This window comes from Xiphias gladius, chromosome 11 (assembly GCF_016859285.1).
Source record: "Xiphias gladius isolate SHS-SW01 ecotype Sanya breed wild chromosome 11, ASM1685928v1, whole genome shotgun sequence".
In the NCBI taxonomy this organism is placed as follows: Eukaryota; Metazoa; Chordata; class Actinopteri; order Istiophoriformes; family Xiphiidae; genus Xiphias; species Xiphias gladius.
The window spans coordinates 4876690-4903016 of NC_053410.1; the positions used below are offsets into that span (position 1 = coordinate 4876690).

Here is a 26327-nt window from a genome sequence, read left to right on the forward strand (position 1 = left end):
ATTGTTATTTCACTATAGAAGGCCATAACTCTTTATAGGGAGAAGTGGGAGGACTGATACAAGGCAGATCCACCACTGTCCTGACACTGACACTTCTCTTCACATTGCCATTAATCCATTTGCGAAATATGATTTACACCTGAAATTCAAAAGGAAGGAACACACATTTTATTCTGGATGTTTAACTCTGGAAAAAAGCAATTCACTGAACTGATTTGAAAGGTTGAGGTTGCTTTTTTGTTTTTGTTTTTCTAATAATATTTACTAATATCAACAAAGCAATGCCTATTTTACAGTGATTTTTGTTAGATACAGGATGTTTATCATATTGTACATAGATATTATTTGCAATTTGTTTGAAATGTGTACAGATAATCCAGTTGGAGTTATTTTTATATCCAATGAAGTAGCAGTTGCTTTGAGCCATCTTCTTACATTGTATGTGTTTTCAGTGTTTATGTGTAGTGACATCAAATTTGTCTTAGCCACATTTATTTTTATTGTGGTGTTATGAAAGCAAGTGCCATCAACACTGTTTATATTCTAGGGGCAAGGTTGACCAAAGAAGGTCATAGTCTGGCGTGCGTGTGTGTCACTCCAGTGTGCCCATGCATGTGGGTGTTTTCACATACTAGTGCTAAAGGTGACCATGCAAGGTCAGTGTGCATCATGTGTTTGTATGCACATGCACATGCCCGTGCACCAGAGCATGAGCATTACTACAACAACGAATAAAAGTCATTTCAGGCAGTCTGTCTGCATGTGTCCGCGTCACCTAAAGGTGAGATATGCAAGGTCACCCTGGGCTGTGTGTGTGTGTGTGTGTGTGTGTGTGTGTGTGTGTGTGTGCGTGTGTGTGCGTGTGTGTGTGTGTAGGTTTAAGCATACACCTTGTCTTGTGCTCTTATCTTTATGAGAACCAAATGTCTCGATGAGCACAGAAAGACCTGAAAAATCCCTGGAAGTGCAGACAAGGTTGTACTTCAAAATAATATTCTTCTGAGATTTTTTTTTTTTAGATGCATTAGGTTGAGTTTAGTTTTAATGTTGAAGGATACAGTATGGATTAGGAGTTTTTTGCAGTCAATCTAGCATTTGGAAAGTTCTTACAAATATACTGTTGAAACAGTATAAGGTGTGTATATATGTGGGTGCAGTTATGTTTGTGTGTACGGGGGCAGACATAAAAGTGGTAAACAGATCACCGCTTGTCTAGACAGCTGTTTTGACCTTTTTATATATAGCCCTCATGTTTTATTCACAGAGGATGCTAATATGAATTCAACAAGGCAACACACCAATCTTTAAGAGCACTTTATAGCAATAGGAGCTGCGTGTCACCAGGTTTCGCTCTTGAGATGAAAAGAAATATATATCAAAGAAAATATCTTGCTGTGACATATGGAGGTGAGAAAAACTCCCCTCATTTATGAGGATTTCCATTTTCTATTTATCCTTTAGATTCAGTATTTATCTGATGCATTTATTCAAAGCAGCTTACACTGAGTGGGGAGGAACAGGTTCAGTTGCTTAAGGACACTTCACTGCACAGTGCCTCTGGTACTGCTGGTGTTGAGTCGCAGGCTCAGAAATGTTAACGCTGAACTGCAAGCTGTGATTTTCATATAAGTTTTTTTTTCTTTAAACAGTCTGCACTGCAAGTTTTCACAAAGAAGTTTTGGGATTCTCAAGGATACAAAGGAGCTCCCAATATCATGAAGAATGGATTATTTTCTAAACCATTTTTGCAGAATGTAAAAAAATAAATAAATAAAAAATATATATATATATTGATCCTATTTCAAAATGATTGTTCTACTGCTAACTCTTGACACTTTCTCATATGGTTGTCCCTAGACAAACATACATTAGATTTGGGGACTTGTGGCAATAAGTACTACTTTTGCAGCTTTGTTGAGATATGCGATTTATCTGTGGGTCTTGGGCTACAGGGAAGTGCAGGCGCATTGAAGTATGTGATTGCAGCTCAGCATAACAAAGGGCTCTCTGTGTCAACCTGGAGAAAGAAGGGAGGGAACTTGGTTTCAACAACTAAATGGGGGTGGAGGAAGGGGGGTTATTATCAAGTATCCAGGGCGTCCATGCATTGATTTGGAAAACAGAAAATGGGGAGGGAGATGAGAATGGAGGGAGAAAGCAGAGGGGATCTTTTTTGCAGGGGAGGCTGTTTTAGTACAATGACCCTTGTGTCCTCCAGTTTGTCACTGAGTCGAGTGTTTCTTGGGTAGTTTGTGGGTGAGAGGTGGGAGATGGCAATTCAGAGGGGTAATTAGGGTCATTACACATGCATGGTAGGTGTAATGGTCCGCGACGTTGCTGATAGATTCCTCCCTCTTACCTTACCCTGTTCCAGTCGATTCACCATAACTCATTCACCTTCCCTGTGTTCATTCCAAAATAAGTTATTAGACATTTGGGGGGAAAAAAAAAAAAATCTGTGTCTGTCAAGACATTTGCTTAAAATGGTGTATATTTTCAAGCCAAACTCCACAAGCACAAACATCAAATACAGATCAATACAATGTTGAAATGAAGCCCTTCAAGGATTTATTTCATGAAATGTTGTATTTGGTTTATTAGCCACAGGATCAAAGGTCAAATCAATCGAGAATCCAAACATATAGCAAAACATATTCTAGCTTCCTCTTTTAAAGTACGACAGAAACAAAATATTAGCTTATTTCTTTCCCATTTTTTTTTATTTCCTAGTTTTCATAAATTCTATTTTTATAATTATTTCAGCTTAAATTGTCCAACACTAAACAGCTGTCATAACAGAAGAACTCTGTATTAAATATTAATGAAGCTATTAGCTATCCTGAGGCCTTTACCTACAAAGGGGTAAAACGTTTGATGACGCACAGAGTACTCTGGTATAAAACCTATCATTGCACTTTATCAATGAATGTGAATAAAAACTGCATCAAAGCTATAAAATGACTAATGACTTCTGGGTGAACAGATCATGACCTGGCTTTGAGCCTGAATGTTCGGCCAGTAAGGTCTCCCTGGGCTAATGTGTATGTAAACGGTGTGTGTCAGTTACTGGATAAATGGGATGGGACGGGGGAGGTGTACATCCCAGGCTGAAGGGTGGTCTTGAAAGGCTTAGTGGCATCCAGTAAGACCTTGTGTTCTGCCCCTTGCCTCCTCAATAGAGCAAAGCTAATCTGCGTCTGCTTAGGGGTGCTTCTTTCATCTCATAGGCGACTCTCTCCGTTCCTCTTTCTCCCTTTCCCTCTCTTTTCCATCACAACCTAAGCTACTCACTGTCTCGGTCAAGGACACTATTACATGGTTGTTGATGCATATCTATTTCAGACAGAAAAAGTGTTGACCTTTGAGCCAGATATTTGTCCGTCCACTTGAAGAAAACCTGCTGCCAGTGTATCAGCGGTCTCCATCCAACTCTGTCTGTCTGACTGTGATATGTCTGCCTCTCTGCGCACTCTTCCCCTCACCATCATTTAGAAGTTGGCAATCCTGGCAAGTGAAAAAAGGAAAGAAAAAAAATTCTGTGCTTCCTCCAACTTTATATGTTGAAATTATACTTAATATCTGCTTAAATGTGTTCATCAGATTTGAGCAACTATATGTTGCTCCAATGAAAATATAATTTGTGTCTTCTAAATGTATGTATCTTTCTCTCTCCACCTCAGTATCTCTTCTTTCTTCTACCCTTCACTGGCTCCCGAGGGTCACGGTGTCAGCTGTTGGACAATAGGACAGCTGTATCCAGATAGGCCAAAGAGCTACAAGCCCCCCGAGGGTGGGATTAAGCCAATTAGTAGCTGTCAATCACCATGACATATCATGGACAGCTAGATCAATACTCGGAGGGATGGGCGGGAGAGAAGGTGGGACAAATGGATGGAGGCTGGCAGTCAGGGAGGACTGGGAGCATAGACAGATTGAGGAGCAAGTGTGGCAGGAAGGAGGGTTATAAGGATGGAGAAAGGAAAAGAAAGGAAGTCTGGAGGATGCAACATGGACAGTGGAGACTGGAGAGATGGCTGGACTAAAAAAGAAAGGAAACAAAAGAGGGCTAAGATCAGATACAAATAATTGTATGGAGAGATGAAAGGAAAACACGCCAAACCAGTGGCTTTTTAGTTTTCCAGCTTGCACTGATGTATTACAGTGAAAAACTACATGAGAGATGTTAAGAGACAGTGTAAGATATTGCTTCTTATGAAGTCACAGCAATGAAATACTTTGAATGATTAAAACAGAACTGAGAAATTTAGATATGAAAGAAAAATTGTATGCAGGGAGAGAAAATGAAATAAAGGATGGTCAGAGAAGAGTGAGCGAGAAAAAGAGACATCTGAGGAGGGAAAACTAGAGAAAGAAAAGAGATAAAACTAGTGCCATAATAAAACGTAGCCTCAGCTTTCAACCCCAAGAGGCGTTAAAAATGATAGGTGTGTAAATCAGTCCCTCTCGTCTATTCCCTATCTTGCTTTCCTGATCATCTCTCTCTGTCTCCCGTCTATTTTATATTTACGTATTTCTGGGTGTGTGCTCTGTATTCCAAAGAGTTTTACGGGAAAAAAAATAAAAATGTGTCTCATGGTTGGGGACATACGAAGATCCCATCTCCTGACAGCTGAGAGAGGGGAAAAAAGGCCCCTGTAGAGAATCAATAGGCCTCAGAGAGAGAATGACATGGAGGGAGTAGAAGGAGGAGGATGTGGGGACTCTGGAAGGAAGAAACGAAAAATTATGCCAAAAAAAAAAAGGGGGGGGGGGGGGGGGGGTAAAATGGGGTGCAGATGGTAAATAAAGAAACATGTCATCAAATTCAAGCAAGATAGGAAGAAAGAAAGGGTTTGGGAAAGATGTGGAGGCTCCATCAATACAGTCTAAAGTCAGTTAAGTAATTTAAAACAAGAAAAGCCTGAAGAATGAAAATAAATGAACAGTAAGGAGGGTGAGACATGGAGTGGAGTGGAAAAGGAAGGATTAAGATCTTAAAGAACTTTGGAACATCTGTCATATCCAGACTATTAGGAAATAATTGAGAATGAATATGCCTTCAATAGCAAAAAGCTACTGTTCCTTTTAACGTTTCCAGCTTCTTGAGCTGAGAATGAATGTATATGGAGCCACACTGACAGTAAAGGGACAAGGCAAAGGGAAAAAGAGGAGAGCAACTGAGAGAAGAAGGAGAAGGAAGGGGAAAGCGAAAAGAAAGGAAAGGAAGTAGATGGTCTATGAACATCCAAACAAATTAAGAATGGAGGAGAAAAGGGGAGGATGCAACTGACACAAAGAGTATAAAAACAGAACTGTAATAAAATGGAAGGGGAATAAATAAGAAGGGAAAAAAAAGATGTTCTAGATGCAATAAAGATGAATAAAAGGATCGTAGAGGGAAACTGTGAGATGAAGAGAGGAGGGAGAGGAGGTTCTATAAAAGCTGACAAAAACGAATAAAAGGCCAGATGAGTGAGAAAAAGGAGGAAACAGGACAAGATAGCAGAAAAGGGAGACAGGGAAGGAAAATGAGAAGGAGAGGATGTTGTTGTATGAATACGAAACTTGAACATCTGGCATGACTCTTTAAAAGTTCTCCGGCCTTTTGAATTTGTATGTTTAAGAGAGTGTGTGCGTGCGTGTGCGTGTGCGTGTGTGTGTGTGAGTGAAATGAGGGTATTGGGTGGGGGTTTTTGAGACTAAAGCAGTGACACACAAAGACACACCAACCAGGCCTGCCACACTCACTTACATACGCCTCAATGGATACAGAAAGAAAGATCGAAGGTTTGAGGAAGAGAGGGATGGAGACAAAAAAAGAAGGGGAGAGATGGATGGAGAGAGGGGTTAGAAAGGGGTAGGAGGAGGACAGATGAAGGGGTGGGGTGGGGAGAGACAGAAAACGAGACATGTAGGGAAGCAGTCAGAGGCGAGATTTGTTTTTGATTGATTTACTTCGTTCTCCAAGGCCACTGAGTCATGTAATCACCGGGAGGATTTTTGATCTTCACTCTTTATGGAAGGGATGTGTCATTTCATCAGCTCATTCATGTGTCTGCTTGGAGGCGGCACACATGAAGTAAATTTCCTTTCTCTGACTTGTAAAGAGTACTCATTGTGACTCTCAGATATTATTACTAATACTCGTCAACAATATTTTACTCTTCTTTTTTTTCTAGTTTTCATAACCTCTGAGAATAAGGGTTTTTTTCTTCTTTAAATCTAAAGGAAATATATTTTGTCCCTTTAGTATTTTCTTTTTTTTATTTAAAAAACACTTAAGTTTATTTTCTGTTTTCCTTCTTAGGCCAGAGATACAATATATTTGTTTTTTAACCCCGTGTTAACTCAGGCAACCGGCTGCGTTGTGAACGTAATTGTTCACATACTTACCTATGTACTACACGTGTTACTGGAGGATACCTCTAGGGGGCACACCAGAGAGCTTGGATCATTTACAACTCCCGGCTTCGCATGATGTAAATAATAAACATGGCGACACTTGAGGAGGCTACTATTTTGTTCATTCCGAGATCACGGCGGAAAAAGTGACAGCGGCGCCAACGTCAACCAGAACATTTGATGACTTGCTCTGTCGGATTAGCCCACTAATTATTCACCTCAACACACACAGTGAGCCTTTCAGTTCAGCAGAATGGCTTGCCACCAGCCTTTGCTTCCTAACAACAGGCAACAGCTTCCAAGCCTCGTCAACGAGCTCCACGCTCGTCTTCAAAACTTTCCACCATTGCTGTCGCTGCTGAGGTGCCTACCGTGTCCGCCCCTACACTGCCCCTATCGTTCACGTGCATAATGCATCTTGAGGACATGTAGCATTCATTTCTGAGGATGTGCACAGCTAACGCTCCGAACAGACGGAGGACACGTGTAGTTAAAAGCAAGAATATCTCCAGCCTCAAGAAGTCTTTGAATAATTCATGGTTTTTCATCAGTAAAATATTGTTCTAACGTTTAAAGCTGCTTTTGTTGCTTTCGCTTTGAAACTGTAAATGTGTATCTGCCGTATGTTTTACAATTATTAATTTTACTTTGATAGAAGAAACCTTTTGTATTTAATACTTCTGAAACTATAACCATTCTGTCTCTCTCCCCTTTTTCCTGTTGTATTTTGTCTCTTTTTTCCTCTTTAAAAGTGTATTCTGTCTGGTCTTTGAGATCTTAACAAGCATATTTTCCGCCTGTTTTAACCCTTAAGGAGGAACTGAATAATTCATGGGTTTGTGCTCCCACTAGGATGGCTAATGGGTCAGTCACAAAGCCAACATTTGTAAATGAGGGTAATCCACCTTTATGAGCCCCTGCGCATGTGTGCTAGGCAGTGCGTGTGTGTATGTGTTTTGGTTATTTAGACGGGTCAGGCTCTCAGGTTTTAAGACAAGGAGGGTTTTGTCCAACAGGAATTGTGTGTGTGTGCGTGTGTGTGCGTCCGTGCGTGCGTGCGTGTATATGTGTGTTTTAGCTGTCGAGTGCTGAGTGCTGCAAGGATTTGTAGCGGAGCTACCACAATGACCCTTTCATGCAAAGAACCATCTGACTGTGTGCGTGGTCGTGCATGGATCCATGTCTGAGTATGCGCCTGCATGTGTGTGTAAGTGATTTTGTAGGCCTCTTTTCTGGGCGACCAAATCTCTTTATCTGTCCAGAACAATAAGAGATGGAAGCCCGAAGGCACAGACACAAGCCGGGAGACGACAGACACAGAGACAGACAGCAGGATGATACGCTGAGAGACAGAAACTGACGCAGACAGACAAACAGCCGTATAGTTGAGGGTAGCTTTTCTATCAACCAGATGGACCACACGTCTTGCTGAATGCTCTGAAAATGATCTCTTATCCAAAGTGTGTGTGCTCACCTTTTATACATGCAACTGACACTCTTATAGCAATAACAGAATATGGTAACATTCCTAGATTACAAACATCAGCAGCATGCAGAAGCGAGAACTGCATGTCAGATCCACGGGAGAGAAATGAGAGCAAAGCAGTGAAGTAGAAAAAGCTTTTTTAGGTGCAAGATAAGAGCATATTAGGCCAAGTACAGGTGGGAACAGACAGGCGGGGAACTGAAACACTTTATTCGTTTTTGATGAGGCAGTTTTTCAGCCTACAAGAATAAGTGAGGACTTGAGTGAATGACTGGAGTTTGGATTGGAAAGGTTGTTTCCACCTCTGGGAAGCTCAAAGACAGATTGGATTTAGATTACATCTACTTAAAATATCGTACAGAGGTATTGCAGCCTTAGTCAGTGCTTCATATCTAAGAGTAGTCAGCATTTTGCAGACCTCTGTATTCACTGAAAATGGAACATAAAAAAAGATTTCGGGAGAAGAGGAGAAGAGCAAAATGTTGACAAGATGAGGAAGGAAACGGATGAGTACAAAAATGGGGACACAGAATAGAAAAGAAGAAATGAGGCAAAAGGAGAACAAGGTATGGAAACTAGTGGTGTAGGCCTTGCTTGTTCACTGCAGCAGGGGCATCTGTCTGTCTGTGAGTGTGAGTGTTAGTGTGTAAGAGAGAGAGAGAGAGAGAGAGAGAGAGAGAGAGAGAGAGAGAGAGAGAGGGAGAGAGAGGGGGAGAGAGAGATGCCAGTTTCCCAGCTGTTAAAAGCTCTGTTGAGATAAACCTGATCTGACAGCAATCACACCCACAAACTACCTGCTTTGAGGGGATGCCATTTCAACTTCTTTCTGTCTTTCTTTCTTTCCCCACAGACATGTTTGTTGGCCTTTTCAACTCCTAATTTGATGAGTTTTCCATGGCTGGGGCCCCCAGTCCTTCAGTGTGCATGAGCTCATTTGTGGTTTTGGCGAAAGGTTTGACTTTTTTCTGGCATTCTTGATCGGCTAGACATGCTAAGCAAAGTCTGGGTTTATTTCCCACCACTCTCTCTTATATTTCACATATCCTTTTACTTTCTTTTCCTACTTCTTTCCTTTCCTCACTCATCCTTTGACTCTCTCACTCCTCTCCTTTCCTCTCCATTATTCAATATCTTACCTCTCTACCAAACCACTTTCAGGCTCAGGATACTGTACAATATTTGACACCTGTTTATCAAATGATAACGCGGGGAAAAAAACAACCCCTTTTTAGCACAGTCTTCATTTTCATTTTATTATCAGTGGAAACTGTTGTTGTGCACTGAAGTGCAAAAAGATCCATGTCTGCTAACAATCAGGGCAAAAACACAAATTTAAAATACTAAGGTTTTAGCTTAAGACAGGCATATTACAAACTGCTTCAGAAAAAAAACTGCATTGCTTTAGCATGACAGACTAATGAAGAACTGCCTGGTTGCTAATGAGGCCAACTTTTAATTCATCTAATGGATTCCAGTCATATTTTTGCTTTCAGCAGAAGTTATGCCTTTTCATCAGGTGTTCAAACACAGGAGCTTTATGCCTCTTTGGCCAAACGGGACATTAACTGGTTACTTTGCCTTTTACATGATAAGGCAAAGAAAAAAAAAGAAAAAAAAACACCATTAATTAACTGTAGTAGATGATGCAAGATTTTTATTTAGCACAATCTCAAGTAAAAGGCACATATTAATCTGCTGCACGGTGTTTTTGATTAAGCACTACTACTGCCCACTTACCACATAAAGTAGTCCTCATAGTTAAAAATAATTTCTTCTTTTGATGTGATTTTATGAAACTAATTTAGGATTACGTAATCTTTAGATGCTCTACAAGGTCTTCCCACAACCACTACACCAACTGTGTACTAAAGTGTTTGCATGGTGGCGACAGGTGGTTGGTTTTGTTGGTGTCTATGTTCTCATCATGTAACTGTTATGAGCCAATTTCACAAAAACAAAAGGGGCAGAGCTTTTTTGGAGACTGAAAGCTCAGTCAGTGAGTAGTGACGGTACAGTCTGGGTGGTCCAGGAGGGGGCCGGGCTATCGTTATGGAAACGGCGGATGGTAGAAACATCATACCATTACATATTAGGAGACATTGGAGACATCAGAGTAAAGCATTAAAGTGTTGTGTGAGAGAGAAAGGCTCTGCGACATCACTCATTTACATGACACTACGGTCAACTGCAGTACAAGGTACACTTATTTTAATGGTGTGTGTGCCGGACCCGCAGGGAGACACAGTGGGAGGTTAGAACATAGACAACACGCATACACACTCACACTCACACTCAGACACACACAGAGGAAACGGCTAAGGAATGAGCGTTAGTGTGATGTAAATGTTTTGTCTTTTCATGGTCTTTTTATGTCTGTTGTTTGTTCCTGTTGAACAGTCAGTGGCAGCTCGCACTGCTCCCTCTGCCATTCAACCTTTTCAACCTAAACTTTAACCGCCCCAGAGACAGACAAGAAGCCAAACAGGCTGCTATCTCATGTGGTAGGATGCGCGGGAATGTGTGTGTCTTTCCTGTCTATTTTAATTCGGTGCTTGTTTACCTGGCATGTTGTGATACAGCAGGAAAGGGCACTTCCTGGTGTATCACAAAATGCAAACATGCTGATCTGAATGGAGGTGGACTGTTTGTTCCACTTAGTCAGGGCAACCCCTGCTGTCCTGCAGGGTTCAAATAGATGCCGAATTCGACTTTTCTAATGTATATATATTTTACCAGCCCGACTATATTAACCCACAAAGGTGTTTGGATAATTTCAGAGCTGAATCTGTTTATGTTCTCGTGTTGTTTCGAGATTTTCAACTAATCAATTCATGGAATGACCGACAGATCATTTCAGTGCTAGATTATGCAATCGCAAACATTTCTTGGTTTCCAAAGGACAGTTTCATTTAAAAATTTAAATTAGTATTGTCTGTAGATATAGGGATCAAGTGAGAGACAGACAAAGATAAGATTTTGAATGGCTAGGTATTGCATATGCATGTCATCATATGCACTTGTGCTCACAGGTAATGATGCCTCTCCCTTTATCTTTGTTTGTGTAGAAGTGTCTGAGTGCGTCAGGAAAATAAAAGCGAGGCAGACAAAAAAGCCCTTGTTCTACACACACAAAACATTTCAGTGAAGCATCAGTACACCCACCACAAAGAGCTAGGAGAGAGGCGGGAGGTGTGTGTCTGTGTGTTTGTGGGTGGATGGGTGGCACACACAGAGAGCTGGAGATTTGAGTCACATTAAACAGCGAATGCCTGCCATTACTGTGTCATTGAGAAGCCAGTCTATATCTCTCTGCCTCTCTCACTCTCCATACATGCATGTCACCTGGTTTTGTAGTTGTAAACAAAGCAACGGGTTGATTATGAGGTCCAATTATTTACCATCTCAAGGTCAAAACATGTCGACTAAGAGAAAAAATTGAAAATAACAATAATAATAATAACAACAACAACAACAATAATAATAATAATAATAATAAAATTAAAATAAAAGTTCACCATCACTCCTTCTCCAGTGGTTACTGATCTGATGAAAGATACTGTAAATGCAGGTCAGTGAGATTAATAAAAAAGTGGGAAAACTATGTTTCATGTGGTGGATAAAATGTTTGCTTTCTACTCCACTTATCTCACACTACACAAAACCAACACATAAGTCTCAAAACTGGGCATGAGCTTCAGTTGTTTAGCTATTATAGAGCCAAGCTGTCCACTTGCTGGATTGATTAAGATGAAGAGGACTGCCCTCGGTTCTGGTTTTCAGACCACTGTGTAAAAGCAACAACAGCTTGAGGGATTTAAATAACTCCAAGTTGCTACAAAAACCTAAAATAGATCAAAAAGCAATTGTCAGGTTTCCAATGAAATTGCGTGGAATTTGTCAAAGACAGAGGGCTAAATGTCTGATACTCTTCTACAGTTACAAACTGAAAACTTGTCTCCTCAAGTTCCAGTGAATCTAATCTTCCTCTTCTTGCTCTGATACTCTGTGCTTTCCTTGCCTTAGACTTAGATTTTTTTTCATTTAATTTTCCAAAATTTGCCTAGAATCTGTCTATCTCTCAGGGTGATGCTATCTGGTTTCATCTGTTGCCAGACATCTCTTGTGAAAAGGTTTAAGGTTTGGCTTTTTAAGCCATAACCAAATGATCTACTAACTTAAAACTAAATTTTACTCGCCCATAGAAGCCATAATTTTACTATAACCACATGCCGGTCGCCTTATCTCAACTATGTCAACTTTTGATTGTATTTAACGTAGAACCTCTCAGCCAGACAAAGTTTGTCAATATCAGATCATCGGCTAGGGTCGGGGGAAAAAATAAAAATAAAAACAGAATTAAATATTTTGTGAAAAAGTGTAAAAAATACACCTGTTTGTAAAGCATCTCAAAGTCTCCTGATTTGTCCTCACTGTCCCACCCTAACTGATCTAAATTAGCAAGACTGAGACAAATAAATCAAAGCCTTAATTTCACTGAGGACCTTGAGAATGCCGGAACGAGTCGTACTGTGAACCCGCTTTGAACTTCGGTTAGATTGGTTTGACCTCTGGTCATGTCTCTAATCAACCTCTAACACTCTACATCAATTGATTGCTGGACAGGCTTCATTTCAAAAGGCTGTAGATCCACACAAGCCCTCAGGGATCATAAAGGCCACCGCTAACTCACTAACAGCGTCACCAATGTCTCTTAAAGCCTGTTGGCTTTACAAATTATTCAGATTGTAGCCAGGTAACCTCACAAGTGGCTAACAAAAGCACAAAAGAGCCTTTGAAATTTGGTTTAAAGGCACTCTAAAAATAGGTGGTTTGCCTGAAAATCTGGGCAAACAGGTGTTTAGTCTCCTAGTGTGTTTTGTCCTGCTTTTCCTTTCCTTAGTGCAGCCTCTCCACGCTTATCTACAGCCCAGGACACACCCAGCGTCTGTGCTCTGTCTCTTGCTCTCTCCTCTCTTTATCTATTTCTCGCGCTCCCTCCCTGAGTCCCCTGAGGCTGTTTAGAGGGGAACCATGGCAAATTCTGCTGCGTATGTGCATGTAGCACTAGTAGGTCTGGTAGTAATGAAGATGGTAGATGTGGTTATTAATCAGCGGCCAGGTCTATGCAAGCAAAGCAAGTACCCTCTCTTTATCTCTGTCTATTTACCTGTCCATCGAAATGATCCATCTGAATAACGTTAGATGACAGAAAAACCCCTTTACTCAACTCCTAAGCTCTTAATACTCTTTTTGGGCTTCCTTTGTCTTACATGACCTTCTGCAGTCACTGGCGTATTGTCAGTTCACTATAGCTCTGCCCATTACGTTTTACTGTTTGTTGCTTATAATGTTAATTATCAATAAATTAACGATTTTTCTGCTATTCTCTCATCATATGTCACTCCGGATAAGATGTTCCCCTGGAATATAAAACTGCAAATTAATTACTCCATATGTCAAATCCATATGGGAAGACATTAAAACTAATTACAGCCTAATTTGGGAGTTCACATTTTGCACGTGTGCACATGTAAATCACATCTCATACCCTCTCTCTCATTCTCTCTCTCTCTCTCTCATTCTCTCTCTCGCTCTCTCAAATACACACAAACACAGCCGCCTCTGCAAATAGGTCAAATCACTTTGACCACAACGATTCAGATATCCATTTACGCATCCCGCCTTGAAGACTACATCAATGCACACTTTCTCTCACACACAGCCCTTATGAACACACACTTAGAAACACAGCCCGACACATACGAACACACACATACATGCTGCAGGGCTGCTATGGCTCCATTATTTTTCTGAAGTGGCTTTTCACTTCTATGGCTGATGCTTGAGGGTATATGAGGGTGTGTGTGTGTGTGTGTGTGTGTGTGTGTGTGTGTGTGTGTGTGTGTTTGATTGTGTGATACTATGATGGGTGGGAGGTGCTTGACAGAGATTGTGACATAAACCATTTATAGTGCTGCCCTGTTGTTTGAGTAGAGGCTCGTGTATATGTGTGTGTGTGTGTGTGTGTGTGTGTGTGTGTGTGTGTGTGTGTGTGTGTGTGTGTGTGTGTGTGTGTGTGAGAGATTGCTGCTGACATCAAATACTCTGCCTGGGCTAGTTTGGCACAGTGCACATACAATGATGAGAACAAATAAAAGAAAATGAGGAGTGGAGGGAAAACTGTGATTGGTCTAAGGAGGTAGGATAAGGGATGGGAAACCATTTCTTATTTTTGCTCTGATCAGTAAAAAGTAAAAAGTGTATGCCCCATGCATATTCTTTGCATTAAAGCTTAATCAGTGTCTTAAAAAAAATCCCTTTCACTTTCAAATCACGTATTTTTGGCTCACCTGATGAAAAAAATTACCCACCGGCGATAATACTTAATGACAAAAACAACCACTGTGCATTTTTCTTACACAAACAGCTCATGAGCTGAATCAGCTACAGTGTGAGAGAGAGAGTCGAGATGCGAGACTTTTAATATTCAACTTTATTCAATATTCAAACATTCAACTCACTCATTTACAGAAAAGCTGACCTCACACCTGCTGTGTCACCACATGGGGACGGCTTCAGGTTTCTATTGACATTAATGGCTAGTTAACAGGTAGTTAAGCATCCGGGTAGCAAAGAAACATGACCAAAAGTATAGAGAAGAGGCTAGAGGAAAAATATTTGGCACTCGCAGGGTGTTTGGACCCTGCTTGAAGCTTTGTGATGGCAAATAAGGCAAATCAGAGAAAACAATTAGAAGCAAGGCAGAGTAAAAATGAAGGACACAGACAAATTGAAGGCAAATGGTTTTAACTTTGTACGCAACGCTTCAATTTGTGCTGCCTGGGGCAGTGAAAATGTTCAGCTATGACTCCCCCTGCTTCTGTCTAGGCTTTACAGTAGAAAACATGTCAGCTGGGTAATTGAAAGCAATAAAAGTGCAAACAGGAATTTGCATAATTAAATACCAAATTAAAAGCAGCAAAAGTGAAATGTATGAAGGCATAACAGAGGTGGGGAATAATATAAAAAGAGAGAATGCACTCTGGAAAAATGTGTGACAGTACAACAACAAAAAAGGTTTACAAAAAAAGGTAGAAAGTGTGAGAGGAGAGCTGACAGAAACCGTGACTGAGATTCTCTACCATCTGCTGTTTGACCATTTCAGCAGCAGTTAAGAGTTAATTGATTACTGCAACCCCTCTTTTCTAACTGCAGTGTCTTCATTGATCCAGTTACTGCTGCCACTGTGCAGCTCTCTTGAAGTGATTCTCCTAGTCATTATTGCCAAGTAGAGGACCACTTTTCCCTGTGGCCTCAAAAATGACGTTAATGCAAAAACTCAGTCAACTCCTCAGCGATCCTTTGGTGGAGTAACAGGTCGATCTAGACACTAAGACCTGTGGACGGTTTTAAGGTTCAGATTTAAGGCCAAGTGGCAATTTAACCAAAGCTAATTTTGGAACTGACATCATAACTCATTTTGGTTTGTGTTCCAGTGGAATTCATAGTCAGCAGCACAAAAAAATAAAACTATTGAGGAAGTAAAGAGAGGTTTTCCTCTGCTATACCATAAAGGAGAATAACCTTTTCCTTCTTTACAATATACAAATATAGAATGCAGCAGCCACACACTACATGAGTCACAGCCACCTAAGTTCTGCTGCTTCACCTTGAAATCAATGTCATGTTAGGTTACAGCGTGTGTGTGCCCTCTAGCAGAGGTCATAACCTTTACGTGCTGACTGTGTCTCCTTTCCTAAATTAAAAGACTGCATCACATTACGTATAGTGCGTGCACGCACGCACACACACACACAAACACACACACACACACACACACACACACACACACAAGCTACTAACACACTAAGCGCAGATACACACACACAGCACATCGTATTACCTCTATAAGGACAAAGCTACTGCAGCTAGTGCAAAGAAACTCAATAGGCTTTTAACATTCATTTAGCCCGGACAGCAGGTCTGACTATGTCTATACCGACTAGATCTGATAGCACATACAAAGAGAGACAGAGAGAGAGAGAGAGCAGAACTGCAGTGAGGGGCTGAGAATAATGTAAAGGCTGACATATAGACTGAGTTGAGGAAAAGGATGGCTGAAAAGAAGGAGAATTGGCTAAATTTATAACAAGCAGGTTAAAAAAAATTGAGACCTGAAAAGGATAGTTGTATTGGGGATGTAGATCAATTCAACACACGTTCACACAGCCAATAAAAGCAACAGTAAAATGGTCCAACGAGGTAGATTTCTTTCCAGGTTTACTGTATTATAAGACAGTAAACTGTCTTCTTTTAGGCGTCGATGGCTGCAGTGTAAGCAGGCTGGCTAGCGGAATTTTTCTCACAGCTCTTTCAGCAGCTCTCAGTACATCCTTGCCTACAAGGGGTCCACATGATATATACTGTAATTGGTTGGGTTTTCTGGGGGTGTTCTTTTTCTCCAGCGTTTTGTTTTTGGCTTACTTTCACTGAATTATTCCCATTCTAATATGCTTATATGTATCTTTGAAGAACTGGCAAGTCATGTTAGCTCCCACTGCAGCTTCCAAGCTGCCTCATGTGGCACGGATTATATGAAAAGATCTGGAGCCGAAATGAAAATACTGGCATTTGCTCGCAGCGCTATATTCGACAGCAGTTTGTGAACCTGCCAAATTCAATTTAGTTTGGAGTTCACTGTCTGCCGCAGGTAAGGAGAAAGGGAGGAAGGCAGTCGAGAAGTGACAACGGGGATGGAGAGAGGGAGAAAGGAAAAGGCAGAGAGGAGATCAGGACTAATAGAGAGAGATAAACGAACATCTATAAATGCCCCCCAACTCAGCTGTGCTGCAGGGAGGGGCTGAATGATAAAACAAACATCCTCGTATTTAACAGACCTCTCTCATTTCTACTTCTGCTCCAGATTAGGAATGAACATAACTCAAAAATATTATATATATATATGCGTGTGTGTGTGTGTGTGTGTGTGTGTGTGTGTGTGTGTGTGTGTGTGTGTGTGTGTGTGTGTGGTATGTAATGATATGTAATAAGTTTAGAAAATTGTGCTTTAAGTAGAGCATGACCGACAAATAGTCGAGTACTTTACAGGACAAGTGAGGAATAAAGGTTGTGTGTGTTCAATATATGAATTGGACAGAAAACAGAATTTAAACGCTTTAAGTCCGTTACACTTGGTCAGCGTTCAGAAGAAACATCATTGGTTAGAGGGCAACTCATTACTTCCAAGCAATGTTTCGCATTTCTCCTAATCTTATGATAACAATCAGCCTCATTTTGCTAAAACATATATTTCCAATAGCAATGGGATCGAAACTGGCACCCAGTCACACACCCACATCTATAATGTCTAGGTCTTTCATGCTACAGAATATTATTTTATATGGATGCTCACAGGATGGAAATCTGACAGTATCATCCATTTAAACCGGTATGATTGTCCTTGACATCAGGTTGACGGTCAGCTGACGTTTTGAGGAATGGCATACAGGAAGCATTTTCCCCCACAAGGATCAAAAATATAAAAACTATGCACTGTAATCTTTCGAAAAAATCTACTTGTGGTCATCTTCAGAGGTACAATTTAACATCTTCATAGCCTTAAAATGTTGCCATTTTATTTCTGGCCTTAAGTTGAAAGTACACCACCAAAACAACAATGCCAGCACATTAATAACAACTAAACTGAAAAAGAATGTGTGTGTAGCATCAAAATGACAAAGAGTACTAGAGGTACAAATACCCTCTTCCATTGATAAGAGTTAATACTGCTCACTGTTGCTCAGTTTAGCTTTCCATTACTCAGGCAAGCGGTGGTTATTTTTTGCTGATTTATCATTGCCGCAGGGTTTCAGTGGATCTTAAAATAAACAGTTAAGACGCCGTGAGCCTAGAAAATCACCAGATGTACAGTAACTTTCAGATCAAGCTACTTATTAAGTCTGCATGTTTATTACAGTGCCAGCTTAGAAAAGCAATCTGTATGGTGCTTTGCAGCAGCTCCTCTCTCTTCCTCTCCTTTTTTTCTCCTCTCCCCAGATGCCTTTTAGAGTTGTCATTGGAGAGTGACCTGTATTATCTATCTCTGACTCTCTCTCCTCAGCTCTGTCTCTTTCTCTGTCTGAATGGAGATTTAGATAAGAGAGTCTGAGCTGCAAGAGAGCAGCTGCCGAATACCAAGAGACAGACCAGAAGGAAAGAGAGAGAGGCCAGAGAGGAGCAGGGAGTCAGGGCCAGATTTACTGAGCTATTTGTACCTTGTTTCAGACTCTGGAGGTTCCTGCAGCTAGAGAGGCTCCTGTTATTTATCAAACAGGCGCACTGGGCTCAAAGTGCAGTTTGACTGTCAACTGCAGCTCATCTTGCTTGTCGTGAGTGGGCTTCACCTTTCTCCTTTAAAAATTTGCATTCGAGGTAGGATCATGCAAACATCAGGAGGATATATGACAAGTGTGAATGTGCTTTCAGTTATCCGTATCTGTGATGGTCACTCCTGCTTGTAAATTTCTCCGCATTCTAAGAGTAGGTGTAAATAGCTGTTCAAATGAAGCCATTTTGTAAGTCTGTATCATACACAAATTTCAGTGACAACAGGACAGTGGACTACAATAAAGTATGCAAGGGAGCTGCACTGAACTAGTTCAAATACAAAAAAACAAAAAAAACAGCTCAATGGAAGGAAAATAGAGAAGCAATAATAAATGAACACAATGTTGCAAGATTTCATAACAGAGGAAGGGATGGGGAGTTGTAGCTTTGTAGTTTAATAAACTGGTTAAAAATAAAAAAAAGTTACAACTTTGTAGTCTGCAGTTCACCCTGTTCATATGTGTGTGCATGTCTCAAATGTCCCAATCTTCTGTATTTGTTTTTCTTTACGCATGTATTTGTTTTTCTTTACGCATGTATTTGTTATTCTGTGTGTGTGTGTGTGTGTGTGTGTGTGTGTGTGTGTGTGTGTGTGTGTGTGTGTGTGTGTGTGTGTGTGTGTGTGTGTGTGTGTCATAGTTTTTCAGAAAAAAGACCAGTTAATTGGAGACAGTTTGTCCAATTGGAGACAAAGGCCCAGTCCCTTAGATTAGGCAATTAGTGGTTATGGTTAGGGGTTAGGGTAAGTCTCCAGAAAATGATTGCAAGTTTACGTAATGCCCCCAAAATTGACCAAGGACAACATGCGTGTGTGTGTTTAGGAGCGGAAGCTGTTTTAATCCACCAGATTCTGCATATGACACACACGGCCCACCATTTAAAATGCCCCTAAGGTGATCGATGAGGTTGAGACTGGTGTTGCATTCATCACAGCTCATCCAGCCTCATGAATTTCTCCTTTTGATTTTCAGTCATTTTTGCTCTTTTACCTCAAGACCATTTGAATGTGGTGATTCATAGGATTACCAGTGGTTTTTCTCTGAGCAGGCAGACTGAGCGTGCAGGCATCCAGCACTCTGACTGGACTCTCTAATTAGTGGGCAGGACAATGATAGCCTGTGTTTACATGAACGCGTGTGACGGGATGGTTAAATAAGGAGATGAGCAAGCCTGAGATCTCAAATCATTAATCATCAAAAAGAAAAAAAAATACCTACATAACCTCAAATCTCTTCTAACATTACATGATTTTTATGGGAAACTTTTTAGGTAAAGAAACAATGAACATCTGTGACAAGTCAAAATCTAGATCAAATTTAGCTTCACTGTATACTATTTGTTACAGGCTGCACTTTGAACTAAAAATAGCTTCTTCACTGTTGGGTTGCTCTGTATATGTGGTAAAAGACATGGCGAAGCAGTACTGTAATACATTACTGATTCCTGGAGGGCGGCAGGAGAACAGTGTCAGGTAGGGAAGAGTTTCTCTATATTTGGGTCAAGACCCCACAGACGGTCACCTGGAGTCATAGATGACTGCTTAACTGAGTGTTACATGAGTGAAAATGGTGTGTGTTTTTTTTTTTTTTTTTTTAAGCCTTTAAACAGTAGCGTCTTGCTGGAGGACACAGTGAACACTATCCACTTTCCAGGCTTTGAATGCTCAGCACGTCGTCCAGTTGAAGGACTTACAAACTCCTTAACCAACCGGGAGCACATAAAAATGGAAATCAAAATTGAAAAGAACATCTATAGGTTAATATTCCAGAGATTACAATGACATTTTCTCCCAAATATGTAACTGATGTTTAGGAAATTATCTCGTCATCTATATGTGACGTGGTGTCCGTTTGTAACATTTCATTTCCGAGTCAGATGCGAGGTTGGCGTGATTGTTTTTTATGCTCTAAACAGAGTAAAATCGCACTGTAAAGGCTGTGTCAAGATACAGTTTGGAGAAATCGTTATATTTTCACGTGAGTGTATGTATAAACTGCTGGCTGAACTGCTATGAGTAAGAGAGCGTGTCATACAATAACAAACTATCTAAATGAAAATCATCGACATGTGAGGCAAGTCATAACTGAGTGTGCACATACATACACAAGCAGCCCAGCCATGCAGAATTGAATATGTAAAACGCAAATTTATTTTCTCCTTCCTTCACCCCTCCCCATCTCCCTCTCCTTCTCTACATCCATCATCTATCTCTTTCCTTGGTCTTTATCGCCCCACCCCCCACCCCCTCTGTTAAATCGCTGTTGCTCGTTTCTCTCGGTCTCTCTAAGTCCACTTGTCAAGTGGACTATATCTCTTCCCTCAGTCACACCATTGGTAACCCACACCGTCACCCTCTGTTTGTGTAAACACTCACTTCATGTGTGTGGATGTATGGTAAAGTTAGAGTGTGACTTTTGTACGTTTAGGATGACCTTGTGTGCGCATATGCATTTGTTATTTGTGCATTTCTGTAGGTACAGTTAGCAAGGGTGTAAAAATGAATCATACATGTTTTGTATGATCTACTATGTGAAGACAGACCCTCTTTTTCCTGTGTTTACGTTAGTATGAAAGTGCGTATAGGCATACTTTATGTAAGAGTCTGAGCTGGCATACAGTGTGTCTATTTGTGCCCAGAAGGCTGTTCAGTAAAGCTGCTGCCTTCCAGCTTTTATTTTCTTTTTTCGATCTACTCCCCTCTTTTCGTTTCTCCACCACACTTCACCTGTGGCACAGATAATCTCTAATGCTGGTTCCCGCTGTCTCTTCTTGTTATACACTAAGTTACATATTACTGCAGAGGCATATAGTGACACGGGATGCAGTGTGATCGTTCTGAAGTTTGCATACAGCAGGCAGAAATAAAGGGTGCTTGTCGAAATAGCAGCGTATAAGAAAGAAGCCTGTGGCCCATCAGAAAAACCTTAACCCCCCTCCCCGTATTCATATCTCCCACTCCAAATTAGGTTACCACAACTGCTCTCTGGCAAGCTTTGCACTGCATCCTCAAAATTAGTTTTCTTTGAATCCTAAAATGAGGAAGTTGAGTTTTGAGTTTCCTTATTTTATTTCCGCAGTGATAAACATGGAAGAAAGAAATTACTGATACAATCGAATGTGAATTTGTGCAGTTAAGAACCTCGAGGGGCTAACAAAAGCCTCTCACCTTAAAGCAATAAAGAAGTCTTCGGCTGTGGGAACACTGAGGGTGAAGTCTTAAGACTTTTAAATTACCTCACTAATTTTAGAACGTGGGCTGCTTCTTTGTAAATGAGCAACGCTGCCTTCTCAAAGGACAACTAATTTAGGAAGAAATCAATATGGGTAACATTACGAGCTACAATTTATTATAGCATCACCAAAAGACAACGCGGTTGGCTCACAGAGTTCAGCCAAATCTGCTCATCTACAGTATGTTGCCTTTAAATTACCAGTGGCCCATGGACATAGGATGCAAATACAAAGTCTAGACATTAAAATAAGAGCTTCCTGCTGGACTGGTAGACTTTCCATGACACATAATCAACTTGCACGGTCACTAAGATATAAGGGAAATTAGCTGAGCTTGTGCTGCCGCACTGGTAGACAAGCACATTTTCACAGTTTGCCGACTTTAACCAATGCTAACAATATACTTTATGTACTTATGTTAATGCACGGCACTGTTCATCCATATTACTATATACTGTATTTCACCCCAGTGACTTGTTCAAATTGTTCTTGAAGAATGGATTGTTTTGTCAACTACTTTAAGAATGTAAAACAAATCAATTAGTGTAATTAAAAAAATAAATAAATAAAACTCTTCTAACTACGGGAGGTTCCCCATCTTGCCTCAGCTGTAAAAATCAAACTCTGCTTTAAAAGGCATACGGCATCAACATGTCTGCTGGTGACCTTACACCCACGCCTGCTGTTCCCACATTCTGCAGGTTTAGCAGTAGCACTAAGTTGTGCTTTCCAGTGGCTGCAGCTCACTTCCACAGTAATTAAAAAAAAAAAAAAAAAAGTATTTAAAGATCAATTTACGTGGTTTAACATGTGTATTTGTATTGCTTGGTTAGTCCATTGATGGACAACGATTCTGACAATCGGAAACATGCTGATTTAATTTATCAATCAAAAGTGTTCCTGCATTGTCATAATTACTTTGTCCTTAATTGTTTTTCTCCTTGCATGCTGCCAAGTTGGACAGGGTAACACTGAAAATGTACGGTATGTGTTCTTTGTATTCACAATACTGAAGTTCAATCACAAGGTATTTTCAGGCCTAAAGTAACATCTTTGAGGGGTATCTCAGACAGTTATTTGTCTTGCCATACTTTTAACTAAGTCAGTGTCTAAACAAAATAAAGAAACTGAGAACTACAGTTTTCAAGGGTAGACAGAAAGTTATTGCTAGCCACCGGAGATGGAAAAAAAAAATTGTAATGACTTCTATCTGTCCTGCTTATCTAACCATATAGTGCTATTTCAGAGCATCTGACAGAAAAGCAGGCTTATATGTTCAGATGAAGAAGTGGAAAAATACTCAGCTGTCTAGAAGCAAGTGTTGTAGGAGTAGCACTATTGTGGGAGCAGGACGTCTGAGCTCAAGGATAAAAAATAGGCCTACAGTCACCAGCCAATTCCTGGTAAAATAACTGCCCGCCACTTGCACCTGCATCTCCTGTGTAGCATTTTATTTTAGACTCCGCAATGAGTCAGAGAGCAGGTGAGAGGAGGAGGAGGCGGAGAGTTACAGGAGGATGCTTGCCTCAAGATAAAATATATAAAAGGAATTGTGTACCAAAAATAAGTTTAAAGAGTGTATATAAAGAGAAGGCACATAGTTAAGTGGGTTTTTATTTTACAGACTGGTGCCAAATTTAGAAAGGTCTCAAAAATCGCTGACACGGCGAATGGCCCAATCTGAAGCTGCGACTTTTTTTTTCAACAATGCTTGCCAATGTGACTGTGATTGTGGGCGTGGAAATCCTGCAGGGAAATTTTAAGCAACTGAACAATGTGTGTATGCAGGTGCACAAGTATATGGTAACACTTAAGCAGTTTGTATACATTCATTCAGTGAAATGTAATTTTGTGTGTTTGTCTATGTGTGCATGCACCTGTGAATACATACTGGCTCATGGATAATACTGACACAGCTGGGGTCCACCAGTCCCTGCCAGCCATTATGCGTGTGTGTGTGTGTGTGTGTGTGTGTGTGTGTGTGTGGGTGTGCGTGTTTGTAGCTACCAGCTGCGCCCCATGTGCTGATCCTCAAAGCCGCTATCATATTCTGTTTGCATCATTTCACCACAGTCGTACTGAGAACACATGCTTACAGTTATAAGCCCATACTCACTCTCACATTCGTGCATATAATCACTCTCTCACATAAACACCTATTCGGTGACGTGATATACGATAATTACATACCATAGGTGTTTCAGGCTTTTTTCCATCAAACATGTGATTTATAAATTAGATTTTTTTTTTTTTTTTACCACATGGCATTCCATGAAGAAGTATTGCCCTAACAGACAGAGAGCAGTAGCTGTCTGAAGAAACAAACTGTTTAAAAAAAAAAAAAAAAAGCTTCAAATTGTATCTACAGTCTTGACAAAATATTAGCAATTACTTTTTGTCTTCACAGGACAGCATAAAATTTGTCTTATCCGGTTTAAGTGATAATGTTGAGATTCCAGTTGGCTGCTACCGTGGAGTAAATCCTAGCATCTTGATTCAGAAACTAGATGAAACACCAGATTTTAATCCAAGAGAGTGTAATGTGTTTGGATAGAGCTCAGATAGAGGACTATAATCAGAATAATTATTCTGGTCTCACTCCAGCTTCAGGCCATTTAGCTAATGACAGATACAAAGCTAATGGCTAGATTTCAAGCTGTCTATTTGCATGTGTACATGAAATGTTTGTGCAAATATCGTGCATTTGCGTGGTTGTCTATGAGTTTGAGCAGGTCTGCATGCTGAGGACATTTGCAGATTGGTCTAAAAAAAAAAAAAAAAATCTAAAAAAAAAACTTTTAAATTTCTGTTTATTTTCTGCAGTTAGGGGTAGGTGATGCCCCTTTGTATCCTTAAAAAAAACCTTCATCCTGGGAGCTGCAGGCCATATCATTTCCTACCGGCTTTGTTTCTTTTGTTGAACAGAAGAGAACGGCACATACAACAACACATCACATTACAGCAGAAATATTCACTTTCTTGCATCATGAAATGAAAGCTGAACACTAAGTGCTGGTGTTTTGCCTCTGGAGGCTTGTTTCGTAGCACAAGAGAGTAGAATATAGCAGGGCTGTACAGCGCTTTCAATGTATAGATTCACATTCCAACATACTCTAATGCACTGAACATTACTATTGGGCAAGCAGACCACTGACCATGTAGTTTATGTTTGCTGTAGCCAAAACAACAATCTGTACTCAAAGGGTTATGTTGGAGTGAAGTCTCTCTCTTGATTGTTATTTATTGCTGAAACAAAACATTAAATGTACAGGTCCTCCCGGTGTTTACCGTGAGGGAAATCACTCTTCAGCCATGAATGCAAATCATCTAATAAATCAGTACAAAATATCATCACTTTCTAGAAGCCCGTGTGCATGCAGTGAAGCATGTATGCAACACAGTTGTTGGCAGTGGCCTAGCAATCAATAAGCCTTTATTCATGCATTGCGCATTTCACATGAAACCCAATTCAGACAGTGCTTTATAGTATTGACAGTATTGTCTCAGGGTCCCTTGCAATACCACAACACAGTGAAATCCATTTTCCCTCACATAACAAGCTGTCATTTTCTGGTTGGAATGAGCTCAATCGCCTCCGCATACAAAGCAGGCAGATTTAGCTGCAGAATGACAATAACAATTGCACAATAGTCACTGGTATAATTCCACAGCATCACTGCTAATATTACAGAATAACGATGGAGTGGGGCTTCCAAAAATTGGCCTAATTTTTAAAACATCCGTGTTTTAGTTACGGAGAACGTCATGCATTGTTGCTATTCACGACATGTGCTGTGTCAGCACGTGTAGCTACAGATACTCTGATAAAAATTCATTTTTTCTTCTTTAACAAGGTGAAAGAAGCCAGTGTTCCCTACATACAAATCAGGCCAATCTGCTACTTGCTAATAATGATACCATGATGATGATTGGTGTTATACTAGAGGGCTATTACCAAGACTGAATAATAATGATTTTCCTTAATGCTCCTCTGATGATGAAAGTGTTTGTGGTACTTCCAGTTATGCTGAAAACCATGACAATGTCGATGGTGCTTTCAGTGTGATTACCCTGCCGTTGTCACTCTCTTGTAATGAAAACGAGTTAATCCGGTCATCTTAGTTTGATATGTTAAGGGGAAAAGACGAGGGAAACACGACAGGATGAGCTTTGATCTTTTAAGTATTTGAGCAACTTTTTAAGCACTGTTGCAAACTCTTGACAACTTGTTTGCAAAGAACAGAATACAATGTGTCTACAAACACAATTTCCCAGGAAAAATTGAATAGGCTTGAAAGCAATTAAACACAACAGATAAGATATTAATTCGGCATGTAAGAAAGGAAACTGCTTTCATCTGTGTCGGAGGCCACTGAGTATGTTCAAAATGGCAGCACTTTCCAAAGCACAGAGGTTTTGTCTACATGCCTCAGGTACAATAATATTAAAAATGTTAAAATTTTTAGCCGTGAAAATGTAAAAAAGTTATTTCCGTTCTGGCTGTTGGTCTGAAAAAATATATAAAAAAGACAAATTAAATGTCTTTCAAAAAATGTTCCCGCTAAAACTACTTGCGCTGTAAAAAATAAGGGGCGGGCGGGTTGGGGTTTAGTTATTGCAGAGTCTTGGTCCTTTGAGCTGTGTGATCTCTCACTGCACATTTAGAAAGATGTGGATACAAGAAATGTGGCACAGAAGATAAAGGCAGTTTTTGGCCGTTTGATATTTAGCCGTTGCAACATTATAAAATATCTCCCTCGCAGTATTTTTCCTTCATCTCTTCACTCATGTACCATCACAATCACATCATTACTAGATGGAA

The 26327-nt window shown here is 40.3% G+C and overlaps 1 protein-coding gene and 1 long non-coding RNA gene across 2 annotated transcripts in view; one reads left to right on the top strand and one right to left on the bottom strand.

The window, feature by feature from the left end:
* Positions 1-26327, top strand: part of cdh11 (cadherin 11, type 2, OB-cadherin (osteoblast)) — an 87766-nt gene that overhangs the window by 11993 nt on the left and 49446 nt on the right. The window lies entirely within an intron of this gene.
* Positions 2634-26327, bottom strand: part of LOC120796745 — a 142197-nt gene continuing 118503 nt past the window's right edge. The window contains exon 3 of the long non-coding RNA XR_005708417.1: positions 2634-3504. This is a non-coding gene — a long non-coding RNA (uncharacterized LOC120796745). The remainder of the gene's footprint in view (positions 3505-26327) is intronic.